The sequence below is a fragment of the Motacilla alba genome, chromosome 2, assembly GCF_015832195.1.
Source record: "Motacilla alba alba isolate MOTALB_02 chromosome 2, Motacilla_alba_V1.0_pri, whole genome shotgun sequence".
NCBI classification, from domain to species: domain Eukaryota; kingdom Metazoa; phylum Chordata; class Aves; order Passeriformes; family Motacillidae; genus Motacilla; species Motacilla alba.
Genome location: NC_052017.1, coordinates 27,455,592 through 27,476,680, shown reverse-complemented (window position 1 = coordinate 27,476,680; position 21,089 = coordinate 27,455,592). Strand labels below are relative to the sequence as shown.

At 40.5% G+C, this 21,089-nt stretch overlaps 1 long non-coding RNA gene across 1 annotated transcript in view; it reads right to left on the bottom strand.

The window, feature by feature from the left end:
- The window catches only part of LOC119698067, a 117,864-nt gene extending 97,185 nt beyond the window's left edge, over window positions 1-20,679 (bottom strand). Inside the window, exon 1 of the long non-coding RNA XR_005256052.1 lies at window positions 20,483-20,679. This is a non-coding gene — a long non-coding RNA (uncharacterized LOC119698067). The remainder of the gene's footprint in view (window positions 1-20,482) is intronic.
- Window positions 20,680-21,089: the final 410 nt, after the last annotated feature.

Below are 21,089 nucleotides of genomic sequence, written 5' to 3'. Positions count from 1 at the left end.
TCAATCTAAATTCTTTCATAACCAACATCTGGCCAAAGCTTTACCCTGCTCTTACTCTGGCAACGGGGACTGGGGACAGCTAAATGGCCTGTGAGCAATCTCAAACAAGCCTTTTCAGAGTGAGGGGAAAAAAGATTGTGCCAATTGACTGTGAAACCCCAAAGACTGTATTCAAACAGCCATAACTTGAAAGCCAAGACAGTCTGTGCAGTTAGGCAAAAAGCGGGCTACATAAAATTGTTGAACAAGGCTTAAATCCAAACTTGTGGAAAGTACTTTCTTTTTCCCCATATTATATGAATTCTCTGAACACACTTCTAAATTGCTCACATTAATTTGCTATTTAGAAAACTGACCAAATACCACTTGAATACATAAATTTGGGAAATGCTAATGAGTTGTACAATTATTAGAACTACAACTGAACAAACACTAGTCCGCGGTGGAAATGGAAGACATCAGTTGATGCAAACTGGTTTAACTCCCTTCAAACACTTGAAGCATCACTGACTTATCCAAGTGAAGAATCTCTGTAGAGTTCAGACTTAGTTACAGCCCTTCTGCTGTTTCTATCTTTTCCCTTTAGCCAGTCTTTTAATAATGACAAACATGTTTCAGCTAGTGGATTGTCCACTGTATATTCAACACCAATCATATTTGTTATGTTAGCTACTAAATGGCCACAAGAGAGAAGCAGTTTTTTCTATTTCCCAATGGGGTTGCTTTCAGGAATGGGACTTGAACAATTTTAGTCCAAGCACTTGTACATGTAGAGGTTTGTGCAAATACTTGCATGCTGAGGTTGTACTGACCATAATTTTCACAACCAGTTTTATTGACAGAGCTTTATTAAATAACAAATTCTACTGAAAACTAATCTGATCACTGTAATTACTCACAGAACAAATTTAATTTACATGGAATATATTTGCTAATGCTTTCTCCAGTAGCTACCAGATGCTATTTATAGGCAGAGGCTGAAATATAGACAGAAAAGAAATTAAACCCATGAAACAAGAGATAATAGGTGATCCTTCTATGAGCCTCTTATTGTTTCTGTCTAAAGATGAAACTAAGCATTAGTCAGTTATTTTTGTCCTAGGGCATCATGCAGCTATTACACAATACTGGACTGAACAAGTCTAACGTCTCAAAGTTGCAGAGAGATGGATGTCCTTCCCCCGTGTCTCCTTCCATTCACTCCCAGCTTTGTGTTCCCTGCACTGACATAAATACACCTATCCTTAGAACAAACTGCTTCAACTCATTAGTTCAGTCAAAAAAAAAATTTAAAAAAGCAAATCCAAATATGTATTGTTTTTTTAATAGCTTTTTGTTGGGGTAGTGAATTTAATCACCAGCCATTCTGGTGACTCACAGAACAAGGACAACACAGAAGAAGACAAATCCTTGAGGCTGGGTGCAGGAGACAGGTAGAAAAAAAGGGGGAAGAAATAAGGTCAACCTTTCAGTTACAGCAAGTGAACTGGCTTAATGCCAACATTATCTTCCCCCTTATGTCAGAAAGGAGTGCATTCTTTTTGCTTATGCATACACCTGCAATGTAGTCACCCTAGCAAATATTAAATAGATGCTCACTTACAAGACATTTCCAGGAAATAAACTTCTAAAATATTTAGAGACACCCATTCTCATCCAACAAAACCATTTTGTATGGCGTCCTGTTTGCATGACAGGTAGAAAGGTAGAGTAGAAATTACACTGGAAATAAGGTTACCTCTTTCAGTTAAAATTAGTTCTGCTTCAGTGTTTCTAGAGCCACTTTGATACACAAGTACGTGCAAGATCCATATATAGATCTTCATTCATAATGCAGGCACTACCTAGACTAGCCAAGTATTTTCCCCATCTCCCCACTTTCATAGCCAAGAGAAATATTTGTCAGAGCATCATTGTTTTGCCTGTTTTCAAGCAGAGCAGAACTAGACTCCCTTCACTCTAAGAGTCACATTCACTCAAAATCATTCTGTTGCACCTGAAAAACCTTTTGAAATAAACATTGTCAATGCTCAAATTGTCCAGAGGGCTCAAAATTAAGGACCAGATTGAGTGCACCATGGAACACTAGAAGATACAATAGCAGATGACTTTTTTCTTTTTAAATTTTTCCTATTGTCACCAAAATTGGTAGGAAAAACTTCTTAACATCAATGCAGCATTAAGAATCAGGCATTATTTATTCAGCACTGGATGCACAGGAGATATTTCCTCTTATGGTGCATACTGCATTCCTCTTCGTGGTTAATGTTTAGCATGATTTTGAAAAACAACCACTGTATTTTCCATAAGTTAGGCAAATTGTTCATCTGGTAACACTGTGAAGCATTAAATTGCCTGTAACAGAGGTAGCAGCCATCTGTATAAGCCCAGCACATGCCATTTCTATAGGAAACATACAGCCCAGAGGGGTCAAATGAGAGGAGAGGGATCAATGAGCCAAACACTCAACAACCTAAAGTCTTCATTGCACTGCCATTTTCAGCTTTGCCATACAATTTACCTCAGCTGAGACTCAAATATTGCTGGCCTACAGCAGTTTTGCATACAACACCAGGGTGAAATTAGTTATGACATCCCTAACCCAGCTGAAGCACGGAGTCACTCTTCTGCTCCTCTCCCAACCCATACTACACCATTTCCAGCCTCAACCCTCTGGCAAACCACCCATGAGGCCATGATATACACCAGGGAATGTTCATTGATCCACTACCAATTGCTCACAAAAGCATTTCACAACTTTCAGGTGATTTTGGAAAATTTAAGTGTCTTGGAGGATCTATTTTTCAATACAAAACAATCAGATTGCTGTTCTAATCTCTGACTCATAATTTTTACAGCTGTACAACATGAGTAAAATATTTTAGGAGTAATTGGCCTTTCTTGCTCTTTCTAAAGTAATCTTACTGATATGACAGTGCTTTCCACCAAGCTTCCGTGCGATGAAATACCAGACAGGTTTCCTTTCCCTTATGGATTCTGATCTTCTGAGGAGCAGGGAGAAAAGGGGACAAGGCAGTAATCTTTATTGTAATCCCTGGATATTATACCACTGGTTTGCTCCCAGTTGTATTAAAATAATCCAAAACTGTTCCAGCAAAACAGAGCTACCACTGATCCTGAAAGTACCAAAAAACTAATTCTTCACTGCCAAGAAGCTGTGGCTGCCCTATCCATGGAAATGGTCAAGGACAGGTTGGATGGGGCTCTGAGCAACCTGGTCTAGTGAAAGGTGTGCCCTGTTCATGGCTGGGGCAGGGTGGGACTGAATGATCTTTAAGGTCCCTTCCAATCCAGGCCATTCTATGATTTTATGATCGCATTAGAAGAGGTCTGTATTTAAGCACTTTATAATCATTCAGTGAAGTACTTTCTTATAACACAGTCCTTGGCTCTCCCTCCATGCAATGAAGAAGACAACTGTCTCCATTCATGCAAATGTTAAAGACAGGGCTTATTATTCTTCTACCATCAGCAGCTGCTCATTGTTTTCTTCAGTATCTTAACAGTGTGGGGAGCAGGTGACTTGATGACAAAACATCTGACAGATGCCAGGTGAGGAGCCTGGAAGGAGGTCAGCTTGGGTTTGCTAATTAAAGGGATGTACCTCAGAACACATACCCTGGAAGTCTGAGGGTTTATATTAGAGGATCTTTATGGTCAGTTATTCAATCTGTAAGTGCTTGTTGTGTTTATCTAGAAGGCCTCATGCTGGAATTCTTTTGACAAACAAACTGCCACTACTTATCAGGTTATTCTTGTCACTGATGTGACAAAATAATTCATGAAGGGATTTTAAACTGTATCTGATTTCCCTCCAGCTAGCCAAAGTCTCTGGCACTTAGGGAATAGCTGTATGGAAGTACTTGAGGCAAAAAATAAATGAAGCTTAATAACCCGAATATGATTTTTAAAAACCTCCACCTTATATTGAAGAGTCTTTAAAATTAGTCTGTCAGCAAAAGAGCAGCATTTCTAGAGGAAATTTGGAAAATTTACAATTCTACTTGCATTAATCAAGAGAATTAGGAAAAATGGAATTTTGTTCATTTAAAAGAGCTAGGTAAAACATATTAACAGAATAAGAATAAAGGTTCAAAAAACACCAGCCTGAATTTTGAACTGAAAAATGTGAAAATTACTTATGGCATACTAAATTTATATTTGTTTAAAGTAGGCTAGATGCACAGGTGTTGCCTTAATCTGAATAAATATTTCTGAAAAGTTTTTAGAGCTATTGGAAAGCTACATAAAGAATTTTGGTGGAAAAAATCCTGAGCTTGAAGCCAGACCATAATCCAACCTAGCCTCTGCATGACCTCACCAGGTGCAGAACCACTCTGGGCTGAGCCACTGAGCACCAGGCTCCCACCCCGCATGCACAGAGGTCTACAACTCCTCTACATAAAATCCCAAAGCACCTGGCCCAGTAAGAGGGGCCAGGCCACTAAGAATGTGTTTATTTCTTTTTGACATATTCAAGTTTCCCAAAATAAAAAAAATAAAAAATCAACTTATAGATGTGAGATTGGGTGGGGCTTTGGAATCTGCTCTAGTGGAAGGTGTCCCCGGCCACGGCAGAAGGGTGGGAACAACAGGATCTTTAAAGTCCCTTACAACCCCAGTCTTTCAATGATTCCATGCTTTACTTAGGGAACTTTGAGGTTAGGTACTTGCATACCAACAGACAATCAGAGGAGCTAAGACCCACATACATATTTCTTAGGAGAGTGCTTTTCTAACAAGAGGAGCAGACTAATTGTGCAAATGGTTGTTGGACATGCATGCAGAAGAAAGGAGGCTCCTGCCCAATATTTCTTGGTTCCTAAAAAGAGTATCTGAATTTTATATGGTTTTTGCAGTCATTGGCTAAAACAACTAAGCCATTTGTTTCCTAAATTTCAAGTCCAGATAAGGCAGAAGTACATTTTTCTCTTGGATAATCAGAGGGGGAAGGGTGAGGTGACTGGAGCCCCCTTAAACCCCTATTCATTTATTCCCAGCCACAAGACAGTCATCATCATTCAGCCCTCATATAAGAAAGCTTAATGGCAAGAAATTAATTAATTAAAACAGTGGCAAACATATCTGTAAGAACTCTCAAACCTGGCAATCCATCGTGCACTGGTCCTTGCAAGGCTGCTCGGCAACCCTTGATAAGTGTTTCCAACAAGGCAGAATGAGATTACAGTTCTTACTTCTAAATATGATACATAAGGATACATATGTTACTTATCAGGCATGAAGTTAACATTGCAATTGTTTCTATAGAATTACTTGAATTATTCAAACTTTCTTTTTCTCTTATTTGTGGGAAAAAAAAAAACAAAAACAACAAAACAAAACTGAGATAGTATCTTTTTTCCTCCCATTATTAATATTTTATGCTAGAAGGCTTAAATATTTATGCATGTTGGGAAAGGTTATTTTCTGTCAAAATGGTCTGTCTTCAGAAGAACGGCCTAGTCTTTTTTTAGTTACTTCTAAAACAAATGAATGATTGAATGTTTTCTTTTTACTGCAAAACTTGCTCTTGGGCCTTATTTCCACTGGCAGATATAAAACCATAGGGTTGAGAATATGATCTAAAACCTTTCTCAAACCTTCAGTTCAAACAGGTTTTCTAGGGATAAAATTTTGATTGCTCCTTTTTTTAATCATGAAATCAATTTAGTCAGGTTTTGATGCAGGATTAAGTATTAAACAAAAGAACCAGGCCATTAAAACAGAGAGGTACAAAACAAGTGTCACTGGTTTTCTTAGTCTTGACCACAGAAACTCTTTCATTACAATGCATGCAAACCAAAGATTTTTCTGTAATATGTGTCTCAAACACATATTCCAGTTTTGTCCATGTATTTTGCCAGACAGCACCAACCCATGCTGCTCTGGTGTGACTCTAATAGTCTAACCATCTACTTAGGACACCTGAGTGGATTACTCAGAAGGTAAGGCCTCGCCCAAGCCCTTGAAGGAAAAAGTCAACTCCAAATTGAAGGAGTTCAGCAGAATTAATGTTGTAGGACACCAGAACTGTACCTTAATACCTCTTACCCTGAGTAGACATGTAGTTTTCTCTTCCTCAGCATTACATTAGTGAGTTTTAAGTAGTTCAGCACCAGTGACTCAAGACAACTGCCTGCTCCACAGCCCTGCTATTTGTGGCCTTCTGAGACATCCAGATATGCCACAAACAAACACTATCTGGCCCTTGCTGTCACAGTTAAATTATATGGCTCTTGCCAACCCTATTTATTCTACACCTCTGCAGAAAGGTTACCTTCCCAAAGCAGCACTGGCAGACAGGAATGTGTGCCTGCATCACAGGCACATGGCCACATGGTCTGACAGAGCACATCTCCAGCTTCCTTTCTCAGGGAGGTGTAGCTGGGGCAGCTACTGGTAGCATCTCCCATTGTCCCACACTTCCCCTACAATGGCTGCACCTTGTAACAGAAGCAGGCCCAGAGGATGGGAATCCACACCTCAGCTGCCAGAGTTTGCAAATGTTTAAAGTGTGACAGTTCAGAACCAACTAAGAGCTGGTCCAGCTCTCCTTCCCAACCTTTTTTTATGGGGACAAGATAGACCCTGTTGGGCATCAGGAGCCAAATCTCCCTGCAAACATGAGACAGAGCCATTATGGGTCTAAACTGATATTCCAGATTATGATTTGAGGTAGTTTTGGTGTGGTTACATTTTGCCTTTGCTCCAATGTGGACATCAGAAATTCCTACAGAAGAGTAGAAGACACAGCTGCAGGTAGTAACTTCTTAAACTGCCACAGCACATTCTTCAAAGTCCTCTGTGGCACCCTTTGTCTCCCATAGATCAATCCCAGGCACATGATACATGATGCTTCAGATTGCATTCAGGAGAAGACACATTTAAATCTCAGTTGCTATGGAAGCAGATAAATGGATTGCTTCTTTCCAACTTGACTGTAGAAGCAGCACAGGCCAGAATCCAGCATCATTAATACTACTTGAGTGTGAATTTTTTTCTTGCCATGCTATGACACCCTTAACATTTTGGGTTTGCACACAAAACCAGCAAAGTTGTAAGTACACCCTGCACAGGCTTGTCTGAGTCAACTTGAAAGCAGCTCAGGGCACTGTCGTTCTAATGCTTTAAGACAATGTTACTGTGAGAAATGGCAAGCCACCTTCCCTGCTTCCAATCCAAACTCTGTGTCAGCAAGCAATTCAAATCAGCAGGCATCTGTGCAACTCTACTGCTGGCTCAAGAAAAAGGAGAGGACTAGCAAAACTTCTCTTGGTGAGTCAATGGACCTCTGGATTTTGGCAGGAAATCACACCAACAAGCAACAGCAGCTTTTATGTGGAAACAGATAAAAAGCCTTCTGGAGTGAAAGATGCTTTATGTTGCAAAATCTATATTTCTTAACTAGTTTGCCTAGCTCAGGTGTATGTGGAAAAGCTGCAGCCCTCTTCTGACTACAGTGTGAGAAAAGACACGGTGACTAGATGGAAGTTCAAATGCCACAACCCAAGTTAGAGACACCATGTCACCTATTATATATTTTAAAGGAAACAAAAAGAACAAGAAACAAAACAACCAAAAAAAACCCACCAAAAACAAACCCCTGAAAAACAATCCTCCTTGCAGACTTCAGGACAGGCACTGAACAGCAGTAATTTTCATTCCCAAACAGTGTTTTTGTTCTTTTTATTTAGAGTATCTCAGCTTCTTCACAAATCTCTTCATTACACTATGGCATTTCATACAAAATGAGATGGACATATTTTATCAGTGTCCCATTAGGTTTTTACCAAGAATCAGGCAAGGACTGGAGATCAGAACTGACATTCCTCTTCAGTGAATCTGTTCCACATAACATGATAAGTACATTCCATCCAACTTACATTTTCATTTTCACCTTCAGTCACGATCAGCTCTCTTACCTTCCCAAGTTTCTTTGTTGGTTTGTTTTTTAACGATCCTAAACAGTATGCCTGGAGGAGATAGATTGCAAATGCCATGGCATTTACCCTTTCTATCAGAGGAAACATTTGTAAGGTATGAACAGCCTGTGAACGTTTTGGTACCTCTTCAGACCAGATCTAGAAGTCTAGCCACATAGATACTGAACTCAATTTTGTATATCCCATCCTGAATTATAAGTTATCTGTATTTGAAGGAACCAGAGTCCCAAGAGCTTGGAAAGCAGTCTTTGTACAGGCAAATTTCTTTTCTTATTTTCTCCATAACAAAAATTTTCTCCATAACAAACAATTCTACCCCCAAAAAGACAAAAAACAACCAAACAAAAAGCAAACACAACAACAAAATACTGGGAAAAAATCACCAAGAAACCCTTTTTGAATGCTGGAAAGGAAGGGGAAAGGATCTTCAACTAGTAGGAGTTTCACTACTTCAGCTGCATGAGTTACGGTTTGCGTATGCTAAGAGATGTTTCTTTATATGCATTTCATTTCAGAGTTCTCCCTCTATGAATTTTAATGTTTTGGAGTTTTATTTTTAAATTTTGCATTAGATGAATTCTAAAAGATGGCTGTGATGATGAGATGTGCAGGTCCAGATCTGAGTTGAAATTGTTACTGCACAAAACCTGATTTGAATGGAGCTGCACATGAACCTTTTTGAATCAATGCTTCATAAAATAATAGTACAAACAAAACATATATTCTAATAACAGACCTTACCCTTTGAGGCACCCTATTTTGTTTTAGGTCAACAAGTAATCTATCATTGATCTATCTTTCCAACTGCTTGAAAGTGTGTATCTTTAAAATAAAGGTAGAGGTAGGTCTGCACAACCTTAAAAAAGTGCATTTTCAGGTGAAATTTGACATAAGATGCCTGAGAGGTTTAGCTTCTCTTCACCATAAATTGCTGATAAATTCCCATTTTTGCTACAGGCTTTGCCAAGTGAGTAGTTTGGCATATCTGAACACAAGAATCAGAATATAGAAAATCTTGGTATAAAGAAACAGTCCCTGGGATTTGCAATTCCCACAATGTCTCTTCTAATTGCATTTTTACCCCAACTGATTTGCCTGCAATTAACAGTTCTGCCTCCCCTCTCTTTGACACTGACTTAATTCCTCAAGAAAACAGATTGTTGCAAAAATTGCTCTTGGCTGAAGGATAAAGACCCAAGTGCCCTCAAAAAAGGGCAGGCAGAAGAATTCCTTCCTCTGGCTTTTTAGTAAAGTAATAATACATTTATGCTCATATCTTTACAGAAATGAAGGCCAGGGACTTCCCTGGTGGGGAGCCTTTATCAGTCAGACACTATCATTTTCCCCCAGACTCCTCATCTCAGACCTGCATGGTTAACACCCCTTAGTCATTTAGTACAGCCTCATTTACATGGAGCACAATGAATTACATTGACTCCAAGGTCTTGACTATTCAAGAGCAAAACTAGACAAAGTCATGTATATCATGGACTTTAGCTGGCAAAAACTGCATTAGTAAAATAGCTTAGGTTATTTCCAATTAACAAAATTCAGCTTTCTACAACCCTTACTACACTGTGCTGATGCCAGGCGCAATTAGCCCATAACAAAAGGGCACAAAGAAGAAAAAGAAAATTTAATAGCTGAGTCACAAGCAGTTTCATTCCCCTTTCTTCAAATTCAATAGAAATCATATAGCAAAGACAAGTTAATTTCCTCCTACAGTGAGTGCTTCTGGATAGCATGCTGCAATGCATGTGATAGTAGAGCAGAAAACAAGAAAAAAAATCTAAATACAACCCTTGACCAAGTAACTATTAGATAGTTCAGTCTTGTCTTTTCCTTTGTCTCATTCTTAGTCAAGTTCCTATTCAACACAAGAAATGTGACACCTCAATGTGGTTTGCATGTGATAATCATGATAAAACCCATATCATGGTCTCAGCTTGAAATCCTAATGGAAGAGATCCTCCAAGCCTCTTCAGTCCAGTTTGGAATTTACCTTCAACCACAGTTCCCAAATTTAACCTTCTATCCCATCTCAAACAACTTGTGGTTGGGGATTGCAGTTAAAGAAAAGCTCCTGGAGAGCTACAGAAAGCAGAAAATTTTCCCACCTCCAACGTAGAACAAGACTGAGAGTTTGTAAAAGGTGAGCCAAGAATGACCTTTTAAGAGTTCACAATAGGGCATGTACAAAATCCAAACAGGATCACAGGCAAATAGCAAAATCCCCTGTTGGCAAGAACCCCCCTAAGAATGGGGCGGCCTCACCTGTCTCTGTTTCAACCATAAGAACAAGCTCTTGAATGCATAACTCAATTCCACAGTATCCCTCTCCTCTAAAACTTCATCCTCTATCTCTCCATGCACCGGCTGTTTCTTTCCTGCATTAAAAAATAATAAAAAGCAGTTTTTAGAAGTGACCTCAAAGCCTATGCTATTTCTGTAGCAAGTAGGGATCAGGCAAGATTCAGGATTAATAACTAACCAGATCAGACAGTGGGAGCCAGTCCTCCCTCCCACTCTGCAGCAGGCCAAAGACAGGAGGTACTCTTAAATGAGGTTGGCAGCATCTACTACACCAGGGTGGGGAACACAGAATGGCTCATTGCCTGCCAGCTTTAAAAGCAAACTCCCCAGGGTAAGCATACAGACAAGGAGCCTCTTTCAGTTTTGCATGGTTCCTGATTTTGTTCCCTGGAGAGCCTGCCCCTCCCAAGCAGATCCATTTGCCTGCAGTGCCATAACCTCCCTCTCTCACCGGCAGTGAGGCGCTGCCAGTGCAGATGGACACCTCCCAGCTACACCTGGCTGAAACAACATTGCAATTCCCTTAGCAATCCCCATCACACTGCAATGAAGGGCATTGACTGTAACCCCTTATCACAGCACTTAGATCAGAAAAAAAATTGCCCAGGAAAGAGCTAATTATCTTGCCAGGCCCAGAGAACACATGCAAACAACAGGAGAGAGGAAAGCCCCTGTCTCAGGCTGAGATCTCAAGACAGAAGGTCTGTTGCAATGCCTTTCTCCTCCCGTACCAGGCTGAGAAGCCATCCTACACTCACTGACAGCCTGACAGTTCAGGGCCACCATGCCATGCAAGGATGCTGCTGAGGCATTCAGAGAAGCACTCCTCCTCACAGCCTTATAGCCCATGTTCTCACATGCCAGACACTGTCCCAAGTATTGTCCTGCCACAGCTGGTAAAAGTGAGAGTGCAGCAGGGCACTCATCTGACAGCGACCTCAGTGTTGGAATTGAAGGGGAAGCAGAGCCTGGATGGGTCACTTGGCACCAGCCCACACCAGGAAAAAGTGTCACAGATTAATTGATCCAGGAAAAAAAAAAAGGCAAACTCAGCAATACTCCCAGATACAGCCAATTCATTAGGCTGAGATAGAACCAAGAAAGACATTTACTACCACTGTCATACCACCCCTGGCAGGCACAGCATATGAAGTGACAGACTTTTATCACCCTTTTCCACAGAGAGGAAAATGACCTTCCACAGCCTGATGTCACTGTTGGTGGTGTTCTTACAAACAAAGGTCAACCTGTGAACTCACAGTGCTACACGGTGTATGTAAATATGGAATAAAGCAGTCCCTCTTTACCACTCTTTAGGCAGCATTTTGCTGCCTAATCTACACAGCACATGCAGGACTGCTGAGTGGGGAAAATCCAACATGTCTATATTTACACAGGCATGAGGAACCACTCAGAGATCAGCTCTGCCTGCAGAGAGACGGGGAAACAGAGCCAGCAAACCTCCAGAGGAGCAGTTCCCAGCTGGAAAGGCTTCCTGAAGAGACAAGGTTTCAGGCACGTCCTAGACCCCACACTGCTTTGGGAGCTGGATCATGCCCAGTGTGCTGGCTGGGCTGGGGCAGAGTTGGTTTCCTTTGCAGTGTCTGTTATGGGGCTATGTTTCAGCTTTGTGCTGAACACAGGGCTGGTAATGTAGAGATGGTTTTGTTACTGCTGAGTCAAGGCCTTTTCTCCTTTTCCAACTGCCACTCTGGCAAGGGAACTGGGGGGGCATGAGGGGTTGGGAGGAGACACAGCTGGGAGAGCTGACCCCAAGTGACCAAAGGGATTTTCCACACCGTGAGACATCGTGGTCAGCTTATAAAGGGGAAGAAGGAGCAAAGGGGGATGTTTGAAGTGATGGCATTCATCTTCCTAAGTAACTATTATGTGTGATGGGGCCCTGTCTCCTGGACACCTGCTTGCCCATGGGAAGCAGTGAATGAATTCCTTCTTTTGCTTTGCTTGTCTGTGTGCATTTTGATTTCCCTATTAAAGTATCTTTACCTCAACCCATGAGCGCTCCATCTTTTACCCTTCTAATTCTCTCCCCAGCTGTGCTTTGGGGGGAGTGAGTGAGAGGCCCTGTGTGGTTTGGTGGCTGACTGGGGTTAAACCATGACACATAGCCTCAGCCCACAGCAGTGGAGATGCTCAACCAATTGATAGTTACCATCTGGTCAAGGCCACCAAGGCTGCCCATGACCTCGGGGTCATGCAAAACTGAAACTCTGCAGCCTCACCCCTGCAGCCGGGCAGTGGGAAGAGGCTGAAGAGTGGAACAATAATATTTTCTTAAATCAAGGGATTTCCCATAGGTTTGGTACACTGGAGTACTCAGAAAGCAAAGGTCAGAACAAATGTCTGCAGTGAAAATCTATAAAGGAGGTAAGTTTAAAAGAACCACTGAAGGTGACTTTTGCACTTTCTATCCAACACCATGTTTGCCCTCCACATAGTCCTGCTTCTTTCAAGACCAAAAGCAGAGATGCCACAGTGCCATCAGACCACCGTATTATCACTTATAGCACCTTTTTATTTCAACATCTTTCACTTTCTGTCTCTGAAATTCCTTTTGTCTTTCTCTGAAAATCCAAGTTTTACTGCCTCAAGGGTGCTATATCCAAGTTCAGTTGCAAAAGTATTTGGAATCTGAAAATAAAACCCATAAAACAGCAAGGACCCAAAATTACACAGCCACCCCAAAGCAAAATTCTTATTACTTTCTTTACACTTCCCTTATGAATGTAACTGAGCAGGTCAAAACATAATTAGATGTTGAAAAGGAAAAAAAAAAATATTTTGTTATGTTGTACTTGTGGGGTTAATAAATGAAGTATTCTTAGTTAAAATTAGGTCTGTTCTAACTTGAAAAATGCAGTTAGTTTCAGGATTCCTCAGTTCATTCTAGTGAACATCAGTGCAGTCAAACTTCTTCTGTTAAGACAAGAAAAATATAAGTGCTTCACAAGGGCTCTTTGCAGGAAAAGATACTGAAGTGATAAATTTCTGGATTTTTGCTTTATTAAGAATCTGGAAACCAATACACATGTTATCACACTACTGAACCTTTTACAGGGACTGGAAGACAGCTCAGGTTAAAAGCTACAGACAAGATTAAGGCCTACATCACTACTACAGTTAGCAAATGACCTGCCCCAGACTGACAATCCTTTATAAACTCTATGACCTCTTTAGAGGTTTTAGATGGGACCAACAGGGCACTAGACAGTCACCTGGTATTAACATTAAAACTTTAAAGGGAACAAAGAAAACAACCTAAATTATCATCCTTTTTATATGTAAACTATGGTAAATTGGGAGATAGCAAAAGCATCCCAGTCTGAATTGTTTTTCTTCTTTGAATGTTGGCTTGCTGCTCAGTACAGTATGTTCCATCTTCCTTTTTTTTTTTTTTTTTAAGAAGACACATAGAAAAACAGCACATGCTCACAGAGAAAAAAAGTCTCAAAGGACTGGCAGATACTTGTGATTTCTGAGCAGCAGTGGGGTTTTCTAACTACAAATTGTTCAGATGTTGTGGGCTTGACAGAATCTATTCCAAGCTTGTTGTTTCCCTGCTCTCTTTCACAGATTTAGAGTCTCTGATGAATGCTATGTGTACCAGCCCAGATGCTCTGTTCTAGCTATAAAACAGTTTTAGTCAGCTAACTGGATAAGAGAGCCTAAAATAGTGCAGCTCTTTACTCTTTATCAGCTTAACATTTTCCACTACACACCATTAGACTCTCAGAAGTACAAACCAGCCTGGTTATAATTGACATATATATTCTGGGGTATTGTTTAATGTTGCCTTAATATTGGATTGAAAGTAACTAGGACTTAACTCTTTCTCTGTCCTGTCATTCTAAATTGTGGCCAAATATCACAGCTAACTGAGCATTTAACCATTACAGCAATTACTTGCAAATTAATAGACTATTTGGAAGGATTTGATCTTTCTTTCAGTTTTAGAAAAGACCTTTAGGGGATTTGTGCCTTGTGTCCTCAATCCAATTCTGCTTTCTAGACTCTCTGTAGACACTAGAAAGAGCCTTATCGTTTTGTTTATTGTTTTTATTGTTTTTTAATCTTTACTAAGACTATTTCTTCAGACCCCTAAGATCAGAAGCAGAGATCTAAAACTTCTCCAGTTCTAATTATTGCAGAATCAAGTATGAAATTTTAAGACCAAAATAATTTTGACACATTGAATCTCTCAAATCCCTAGTGGCACCATGCCTTTTGGCAAAGCTTGAGACACTAGACATGCCAATAAAGCAGTTTGAATGGAGCTGCCTTTTTGCCCAATCCCACTAAAACCATAGTAATTGGTTCAGACAAAGAAGCTCAGCTGTTTCAATGAGGGCTAAAGCTACCAGTCAATCTTGACAATGGCTTTTTTTCAAGCCTGGCAGAATGAAATGTAATGCAAATGTTCCTATTCTTGTTACTGGCCTGGAACATTTACATCTTTCCAAGCTGTCTGATTTTTCATGTGTGTTCACATTCCAGGACATGTTGACCAGTTTCAACCAAATGTACCAGAAGGTGAAAAGTTCCACACATTTTAGAAAACAGAAAAGAAAACCTCATTATAATCCAGAAATCCTTATAGGAGGAAGATGAATGCCTCAAAACCAGAAAAAGATTCCCTCAAACTCAAACCACTCCAATCAGAAAATTCATTGAGAGACACAAACCTTAAGAAGCCGCGACATAACAGCCAGACCCTTTGTCTCATGGAACTATTTGACTTAGCAATAGTTGAGTGATTTTTCTTCCTTATAGAATAAATTTTCCAGCTCTAGGAGGGACTGGATACCATTGTGCTGCTTGACTTCTTATAAAAGTAGCAACACCATACACATTCACCTTGGGCACTCAGAAAACACTCCCTGTCAGAAGTGCTATATCAGAACCTGCTGTTTTGCGGCTCACTCAACACATTTGTCTAGATATGGCTGTCATTTTTATCAAAACCAAATATAAACACAACAATAATTGCTCCCTGCACGAGTTTCAAGTGTTGTGTAAAAATGTGACACCTTCCTTAGGATTTTCTTTATTCTGTATTATCACACAACAAGCCACATCAACACCAGGGACATAATCGTGCAGTACCAGGGACAAAACCTTGGTAGTATTTTAATATTGAAACAGTGACAGGCTGCCATGTGTGATCCCTGTGAGAGTTTCAAATGCAATTTGATTTCACCAGTCCTTCCCAGTAGCAGTTTGATGTTTCAAGGAAATGATGAAATAAGTTTTATTCTACATTTTGAAGTGAATAATTTGATTCTATGAAGAACATCTAAGGACATAACTAAGGCAAAATGGCAATGAGGGGTTTTCTGTCCAGCCAGATCAGAATTGCTTTGTTTTTAATCTAGTTTATAAATAAGATTGGGGATATCTCTAATTGGAAATTCCCTCCTGCCCACCCTCTCTTCTTCTAGTAGGACTCTTCTAATCCACTTGGGAGCAGCAATCATACAGAAAAGCATCAAACTGATAAAGTTTTCCTTCCCATCATTCTTTCTTCCTTTTGCTGACCCAGCACCTCTCACATTCGAGCCTGCAATGTAAATGAGCAGTTAATTCAATCTAATCTAGCATCCCAATGAAATATCCTTTTCCCTTGCTGAATTCTTATCCTATAGGACTTATTCTCCAGTTCTTGCAGAAATCTCTTCCAGGATAGACAATCCACACTTAAAAGAAAGATTACAAAACAATAAACCACTTAAAAACAAATTAATTTGTCAGCTTATGTTACATACTAGAAAGAAACAAGGGAGCTATGCATTCAGAAGAGATATGAAAAATTCTTCACCTTTGCAGACTGTTTTGACTCTTTTCTAAACACAGGAAAAAGAATCTTCCAGTTCCCCCTTGTTTGGAGCTGCTCTGCAATTTATTTCTTACAGAAACCTCTGAAGTGTTGCAGACTCCAGGAATTCTGCAGGTGCCTTTAACTGCAGTGCTGCACACTTCTAAGTACAGAAGTACACTCAGTTATGCTACCAAAATCTTTTCTCCCTGTGTCTGCATCAATAAGATTCAACAGCTTTTTTGCAACTGAATAGTTTCGAATGTAGCTCAGATCTCTTCAAAGTGGCAGATATACGGATTTCCCCTGGCAAAACTCCTAATGACGAACAACCTTTACGGTAACCAGACAGGAAGGCATGCTAATTTCCCTTACTCTGACAGTGAGGTGCAGCACATGGCACAACCTGGCTTCTGCTCTCATCTGCATCTCAAGTATCCACTAACTGTGACAAACCTGCTTAATGTAGGATAATGCCTTTGTAAGAGCATGTCTGAAGGTCCCTCAAACTGCAGCAAAGTAAAATTCTGCATCAAAAGAAAAGCAGCTTCATCATGAAGAGCTATAAATCTCTTTTTATATAAGCATGGAAAAAGCAAGTAGTTGTGTTGTATTCACAAATACTTATATTCCAGTCAGTTACATGGTATTCCTGACAGTAGAAGTAGTCTGAAAGCTGGCTACTATCAGGGTCATAAACAACAGTCAAACGCTGCTACCATGCTCCAGTAGCCTCTTAGTTTCTGGCATACATCCTAACTAGCTGACCTGAACAAAAAAGCAAAACCAAACCAAAACAACAACAAAAGAAAAGGCAAAAAAATATTACAAAACAAAACCTGATTCCAGATTAACAACCTTGAAAAAGTTTGTCTAGCCTCTCTCAAAACCCTTAGCAGATGTTCCTGAGTTACTGCTGGTGTGCAAAGAGGGCTCTCTCTGTGCAAAGGGGTCCTGTACTATCAGGATTCAGTGAGGCCATGCAAAGATCAGTCAATCTTTCTGTGGTTTTAAGCATTTTTCCTCAGGTTTGTCAAAAACACGTATGCAGTTACACATGGTTTCACACTTCCTATGTTACAGAACCCAGTTCGTTTGGACACCACACCTCAGGCTTAGAGAGCAGGGAGGCACAGGAAGATAGAAAAGTCCTTTACTGAAAGGGCATTTCTTGTGAAATGCTCCCCCTCTAGAAGAATCTCTTAGAAGAACATAAAACATTCTGTAAGAGAAAGGGGAAACCTGTTGAAAATCCTCATCTCAACACCTGCAGGATAGGCAGGTAAAAAGCCAAAATCATTAGTCCTATGGAGCGTAAAACAGCGCCCAGAAGCTGAACTTCTGCTTCCCATGCGAAAGACAGTCAAGTTCCCTTTTGTTAAGAACATACTCAGTGAAAAATAAAAAAAAAGGGGGAAACCGAAAATAGGAAGCCAGGCTACAGCTACCCACTTGACAGCAACTGCAAAGGCCAAAGAAATATCTCTCTGTGAAGAACACACTTAGGTTCTTTAGACCATCAGCACAATATGCTTTGATACCAAAGCACAATGTAGTCTGAGATTTATTGCAATTGGGGCATATAAGGCATTGTAAATAGAATTAGTGGTGGCACTAATGGGTCTGCCCTCCGTGATCTGATTAAGAACAGTAAGACCAAAAGGAAATAACAAGGACCAGTTCAGAATTGCAAAGATATAACTGAAGCCCAGGATACAATGAGCCTTGGGAAGGTAGAAGAGACTTTTGCTTCTTCCTACAAGAGTCTTACCTTTATCTATTCTAAGAGCACTTACGGACTTCATCGCACCACACTTCCAGCTAGAAGGGCAGGAGAGATGACCAATGCCTGAGGTGTGGTACAGAAGCAGCTGCAAAGTCTGTTTGCATGTATTAGGTAAAGGCTGAAAGTCAAATCTTTAAAGGAAACCTGAAGTGGTTTGAAAAATCATATTATAGCAAGATATGCAGAGCACAGGGTAAGAAAGAGGATTTATTCTCTTTCTTCCTCCATTTCTGTTTGTAACAGATGGCACATCAAGCATGTGCTGGGTGATCTTTGCTAACATTTAACATTTTGGAAACTGGCTTCCTTTAATCTGGCTGTTCAGGGAGGTACATGTGACAGTTGTAGTACATAAAAGCTGCAGGGCTGCATTTCTGGGCTGCTCCTTGCTTATAAAGACAACACTCTCCTAGTGAGGAAGGGTTAGGAGGGAATTGAGAATGAGGGAGACATGGATAGAAGCTAATACAGGTTGTTGTTTCAAAAGCTTTAGGGGAAAAGCCCCAACAACCGCACAGCCAATAAAACAGAAAAACTCCTTGGAAAACCTGTATAAAGAAACCTATAGGAGCTTACAGGCTGTAAAACTCCTGTAGAGGGAAGCTTTTGCAGTGAGGCTAAAGCCTTTGGTTAGAACAAAGGGAGACCCCTCCACACTTCCAGAGGATTATCTAATCATAGTAAAAAAAAAAAATATGGAAAGCACTTTTTAATGGAAAAAATACTGTCCTTATAATAACTAGAGATCCTAGAGAGGGTCTTACAAAGTAGGGGTATGAGTCTAAGGAAAGAAAAGTATAGATAGTTAGCTTTCCTTTCCATGCTTGTCTTAGCAGATAGTGACCCTTTCTGAGCTGTCTACAGTTTTACAGGGAAGAAGGAAAGGAGACCAGGGGCAGCCCAGTACTACATAAATTGAAGCTGAGAAGGGGGAGCAGCCAGAATTATGACACTATAAAGCTGGACTGGATTAGATCAGCTAATATGAACCTGCCTCTTCTCTTACTGCTTGCTAAAACAAGAGTGAAAACTTTTGATGCTGTGCATCAGATACAGGCTTCAAACATCACAGCTTCATTAAAGTGAAGTGTTTGGTTAAACATCCTTCTTTTAAGTATTTTTATTTTAATTTTATGCACCCATTATTTAAATGTAAGATATAAAAGACAAAAGATCTTGCATTAAATTACAGTTTATTCCTTTCAGTGGAGATATTGCATTATGCAAATGGTACCTTTTGACGTTGGAATAGAAATAGCCACAAGGCCCTTCTGGGATCTGTTCTGATTTCCCAACTATTTGTTCTATTTCTATACACGACTGATGGAATTGCACTGAAATAAGGGTTTCTTTGTTGCTATCGCTGCAGAATGGCAAGCAACAAATGAGCAATGCAACAAAAGCCTCTAAATTAGGCACTTCAAAGACTATGGGGTGAATTCATATGACTTCAGCACTGCAAAGGTATACAGACCAAGAGGTGACTCCATGAACTTATGCTAGGAATTTATGTTTCCCCTATAGTCTACAGAAAGAACTGGATACCTCTGTAGAGTAATTCTAAAGCATATAACAGAGGTAGCTTTGGCTCCAAACTCAGCCATTTCATAGGGAATCAGAGTTGCCTGCAATGTACATCGAGTAATCAAAACACAGGCACACATCAAAACCTGGTGTACAGGCATGGAGCAACACCTATATTCTCCAGTGGATATCCGAAAAACAAAGCACACTTATGAGAAAATGTGCTACATCATTCTCTTGACTTGGTGTCATCACCATGAGAAACAGCTGGCACAGCTGGAGGCTAAGGACTTGTCCACACTGTGGAGCTGAATGCTTATGAGGATGCCACAAAAATCAGACACAAGGGTACTCCTCCTGGATGCACAGCACTGAGGGGTAGGTGTTTCAAAAGTACTATCGCATTCCCACAACCCTGCCAGAGTGCATAGTCCAAGACCATGTATGGCATCTCTCAGCTGCAATTTGAAAGAATGACCCTAAAACAGAGCTTGGAAATAAATCTGACAGGTTGAAACAAGCAGATCATGCCAAGCTGTGGAAGTGTTTTCCTGATGGCAATAACACAGCTTCCAAGAGGAGCATCTATGTGTGAGAGTTTCTCTGCTCCCAGGAGGACTGGCTGGCTGAACAGCAATAGCTGCTCGACTGTGGGGGTGCTGACCATTGACACAATTTAAAAAAAAACAGCTGGGTCTTGCAGTGCTTGATCCACTGCTACCGATTTCCCTGAGCCCTTCTGACCTTCCAATGAGAAACTAATGAGACACAGTTCCAGAAAACCCCATTTGAACCCTCTCAGGGGGCTGCTGTTCCGATTTGTACCAGTGCTCCAGTACAAGAGGCATGATGAGACCTTTGTCTTCAGAAGCAAATTAAGGAGGCTTTTGCCCCACTGTTTCCTTTCCATCCTCCCAGGAACAAGCATGAGACTGACATGGACGAGGAAACACAAGTGGCCCTGCCAGGGACAGAATAAGGGAGTGTGAAATCCTCATTCAAATACTGCTATTTCCAACTGATTACGTGACAAGCACAAAAGCGAATCTCAGCACCACTCACAATGAGCCCAAGAAACTTGGCAGGTTTCTCTGACACGTCCGGGAAGCAGCCTGCTGCCATAGTGATTCTGCTCCTCCCTTAAACGCACTCTGCTGGGAAGGAAGAAAGATTTGGAAATATAAACAGAGATCAGGGACCATTTGCAATAGGATTTAACAAAAATCTTCTCTTTAGGCAGAAAAAAATGTGATTGTTTTCAGTGGGAAAAGGAAAAAAAAAGATTTTAAAAAAATCAAAGTCCTGGAAAAACTTACTAGTTCAGTTTAAAACAGCATAGGAATAGAAAATGCAGAATTGCTCTGTATTTGCTTCTGAAGGTCTATTTCTAAGGGTAGTTGGGGTGTGACCATTATTTTTTTTTCCTCCTGAAAAGATGCCAGCTGCTGCTACCTCAGGAACAACTCTGAGTCAAACAAGTGGGAGCATGTCAGGTGCCTGCTAGACTTTAATTCTAAGCCTTAAGTAAACATTTTTGGCTCATCTCCACAAAGGTGAGAGTAAAGTGCCTCAGCGTGGATTGTGCTTGCAGTAGCGGAGATGCATCAGTGCTGACAGTGAAGAAAAAGGGATGTCTTGCAGCATGAATGCAAGGCAACCATCTTTTAGA